The sequence below is a fragment of the Myxine glutinosa genome, unplaced genomic scaffold (assembly GCF_964187855.1).
Source record: "Myxine glutinosa unplaced genomic scaffold, kmMyxGlut1.1 SCAFFOLD_1248, whole genome shotgun sequence".
In the NCBI taxonomy this organism is placed as follows: domain Eukaryota; kingdom Metazoa; phylum Chordata; class Myxini; order Myxiniformes; family Myxinidae; genus Myxine; species Myxine glutinosa.
The window spans coordinates 89,088-93,619 of record NW_027617343.1 but is presented as its reverse complement, the minus strand read 5'-3'; positions in this window follow the sequence as shown (position 1 = coordinate 93,619).

Below are 4,532 nucleotides of genomic sequence, written 5' to 3'. Positions count from 1 at the left end.
GAGTGGAGTGGATGGTGCGAAGGTGTGAATGGGGGAAGAGTGGACCCCCATCACGGATACCCGGGGCGGGTAGTGTAAGTGTTAGGTAGAGGGTACAGGTAAATTGTGGTTGGATATTGGCATCTGTGGTGCGGTTGGAAGAATGATGTTTGGATGGGTGCATTAGTGTTGTGGAAATGGCTGGGCGTGTAGCCTGTTAGTGTGTGTAGTTGGTTTGGGCACTCCACCACTGTAAGGATGTCGGCCAGGTGAGGCCGCAGGTGGGCTCTGGGAGCCGGTAGTAGTTGTTGTGGATGGGGCCCGAGGATCCGGAGGACGGACCCGGGTAGCCCAGTGCCAGAGGGCACCATGGGGTGACAGAGCCAGGAGAGGGGCTGCCCCCAGTTAGATAGGTTAGGGTGAGGAGCTAGGTAAGCTCGGGTGGCAACTACAGTGGTGGAGGTGTGCAGGTGGGTAGACCTGTTGGGAGAGCTACACGTCGCAGCCCAGAAATTGTGCGAGGGCACCGGGAGATGAATCGGGGGAGTGAGACCCCAAATTGAGAAGCACCACAGTTTGGTCAATGGGGATTGGTTGTTAGAACCCATAGTGTAAGTGGCCAATGGATTGGCAGGGGAAAGACCCCGGGTAGTGTAAAGTGTGTTAAAGTCATTTAGAGAATAGTTAGGATGAAGGATCTCCTCGCACCATCTGCACCCACTCACCGGAGGTGACAGGTAACTCCACACCATGCCATGGTTTAATTATTTTTATGATGCAAATGTTTGGATTGTGAGACGCATCATGACGTGGGCGTGACATTGTGCTTTGATGTTCCATCTCTGCCTCCTTATGAGGATTGATGATGACTTGATGATGGCAAATTTTGAAGTAGAGGGATTGTGGAGACGAATTTGGTATAGGGGAAATATGGGGAAGACGTGACAGTAGTGACGAATTGGTAATGTGTAGGTTTTGTACATATGGGGTAAGGGCAAGGGTGGGCTAGGTAACAGGGGGGTGACGTACGGTAGGGACGAGCTTTCTCACTTCGCCCTCCGTACGCATTTCGCCTTGCATTGCCTTTTTGATGTGTACCCTTGAGACCTTACCCCTCGCTCATCTGTCTTGTCCCCCCTTTTTGTCTCCCACATGAGGACCTGAGCGCCGTTGGGCGCCGAGGGGAGCGTGCGTGGGTCGGCCATTGTGCGCCCGAAATTCCCAGAACCAGCTGTCTGCATCGATGCACCACATTATGGACCACATGTCAGTGGCCGAGCACCACTTATGGACCCCATGGGTTGGGGCATGGCCCCTCTGCTGGAACCGGCCATGAGGGCCCGAAATCTTGCTGGCGGACCTTGGCCACAGGGCACCGATGCCCCACAGGTGAACCACACGTAGTCGGCCCTGTGGGCCATAAATAAAGATAAATAAAATGGACACGTTTGGGCAAGCTTTATTGCAAATAGGCCGCCAGTAAGCAAAGCAAATGAAAATGACAACAACTGGAAGAAATAATAATAACCAGCAGAGGGAGCCGAAGAGCAAGAGACACCTGCAGGGTTGGGTTTGTTGGTTTTATTTTATTCATTGAACAATGGTGACTGCACCGATTGGTGCTTGGGTGTGTATTGGTGCGTTTTTGGGTGCTTTAATGGTGCATTGATGCAGAGCAGACTGTCCTCCCCCCAGAAAGAACAATTACAGGTCCTGGGTTAGTTTTGTAAATAAAATTAGCGTCAGTGTAAATAATGCTCCCCACCGTCAGTGTATAGTTTGAAGACCATTCCGCAATTCGGTTAACTGTGGGCGTAAGTCTGTTAGGCAGGGTGCAATGGAGCAGCGGGACACATTTATTTATGTTTTAAAACCAGTCGCACTCAGGGTCAGGTTAAAGGTAGAGGGAACTACACCTACATGCCACACTAAGGTAAAAGTAATAGGCCCGGGACGTGCCTAAGGGGAGGAGGGTGCAGTGTTGTGAATATGAGAATGTTTTTTTTTATTTTGTTGTGGTGGTAAAATGTTGTAAAATATCACCCCTCCTCCCTCCGTTGTGGTTGTATAAAGGTCAAAGGGCGTTCCCGTAGTTAGTCCATAAAAACATACATGCAGGACACGATATATCTTTTCTTTTGACAGTTATATCTTATTCTGTGTTTTAGGATAAGGCTGTGTCTCCCATTAATTGAAGTACTCCATTGCACCAGTGAAAGAGAATAGATCCCCCTTTCATTCCCATCCCCAAAAATCCCCATTTCCTTCACATCCCCCTTTCGTGATTGCCGACCCTCGATTGCCATATTACATCCCCTCTCGTCATTGCTGAGCCCTCGATTCCCAATCACCTCCCCTCCAATAACCGCCATTGACCACGAGGCTCGAGTCAGGGAAGAAAGGCGTGTCTCCACCTCGTCAGAGGAGGGGAGGGGCGCGCCCGCCCGTCGTCGTCCGGGGCGGAGCCCGAGGGTCGTGCGACCAGCCAGGGCCGAGGTGAGCGCCCCGATGGGCGTGTCCAAAGCGCCGGGGGCGTGATCGCTGGGGGCGCTATAAAAGGGCGCAACCGGAAGTGGAGAGAGAGAAGAAGAAAGAGAGATGCACTCTGGGTTGGTCTGGGTCGGTTGAGAGAAAGAGAGGAGGAGTTGGTTGCAAGGAGTTGGTGACAGTCGGTTGCCAGAGAAAGGAGTCGGTGGTCAGTTGGTTGCGGTGGTGAGGAGTCGGTGGTGACGAGTGAGACAAGGCCTGGCAAGGCAAGTGCAGGCGGCCGCAGCAGTGCCACCCAACCGCCAAAGGGGGCCTGAACGGCGGTTCGGAGCAGGGCCGAAACGGAGCGGCGGCTGCTGAACGCGCCAGTTGTGCTGCGGGACCCCCCTTGGACCTTTCCTCTCCCTCCAGCCATCCACCTTCTGCCATCCCTGGCATTCCCCGCGTGAGTCAGCGTTCTGTTTGTTCTGTCCTGGGATATAAGTTAAGTCTGTAGGTAAGCTAAATTTGCACTGTGTCACCTGCGTCTTGTGCTTGTAAATAAACGTGACATCTGTCTTTTTGCTTGTGTGTAAATAGTAGGAATAAATGTAGTAGTATTTCAAACCTTTTTTTGTCTCCGTTTTCCTCTTGCATTGCGTCGCTTTTGTCTTTTCCCTCATTGAGCAGCTAGGGTGCGATACAACCAACGTTCGGGTGGAATCGGGTGAGTTTTGTTAGGTCGCGGTTTTAAACCACCGCTCGGTCTATAACATCCTAACCGCGATCTGTAACAATATATTTAAAATAAATAAAATAGTACATAAATTAACAATAAAAGAAGCTAAAAAAACAATTTAAAATTCAATAAAAAGCACATTAAAAATATTTAAAATGTACGTGCAGTATACTGAATGTACGCGTAGCTGCTGGTTTTCATTCAAAACAAAGGCGACGCCATATGCATTTTGTCCTGTGCTGCGGTCGCGTGCTTGCTTTGCCTTTCGCTGGTATTTTTGTGATTATTCCTTTACTGTGTAAAGGTTCCTTTACTGTGTAAAACAACCAACGTAACGTGGCAACGGTGAAACATGACGATGCCGGCTCGGACGACCATCTGTGGCAGACGTCACGTCACGTCACGTCACGTCACCGTGCAGAGTGTGCAATGTCCGCGATGAGGTCAGGTCCCATGGCCCATGTGAAACGAACGACCGTGTCATGCCTCGAGCCGGGGTGCCTTGTCGGGCACCTCGCCGGCATCCGGCGTCGACGAACCGATCGACGTGTGCATGTGCACATGTGCATGGATTTGCAAATGCCTGCCTGTACGTCGTCGTTTCTGCGTATATCGCATCGTCCAAAAATAAAGAAGCAAGCAACTTCGGCCGCTCGAGGAAAGATGGGGCACGTCTACGACTCGGAGGCGAGCATCGACCCCGGGGCGGCCGGGTTCACGGAACCCTGAGCTCGTTCGTTCGTCACAGACGACACGACACGACCACCGGTGAAACTGCTCGGACACGTTGGGTAAAGCACGCCGTGGTGAAGCGGGCCGCGGAGCCACTCGGCACACAAGCCAGCTCACGGTCGACACGTCCGTGCCGGTCACCCCGTTCGAGGAGAAGACCCGACCGATAGAAAACAACAGAGGGACTCCCGACGGGGAGCGACAAAGATTCAGGGCGAAGCCGCTGCCTCCTCCGGTTATTTACTCTAGTTTTACGGTGTTTGTCTTCATTTTAAGGCATTTTAAAGACATTACGCCCGGTTTACGTCAAAAACCGAGTTACGTCACGGCTTATGGAACCAATTAATGACGTAGGCCGGGGTATTACTGTGTATGTATATATATATATATAATTATATATATATATATATATATATATATATATATATATATATATATATATATATATATATATATATATACACACACACATTTCGCCCACCATTATTTTTTGTTGTAAGATAAAGTTTGTTTTTTTTGCTCTTGATGATCTATAATTATTTTTCGAATCCATATGAGCTCCAAGCATACTGAAAGGGAATATTTCCATGAGTTCTTTTTTTTCCTGTCTTGACAG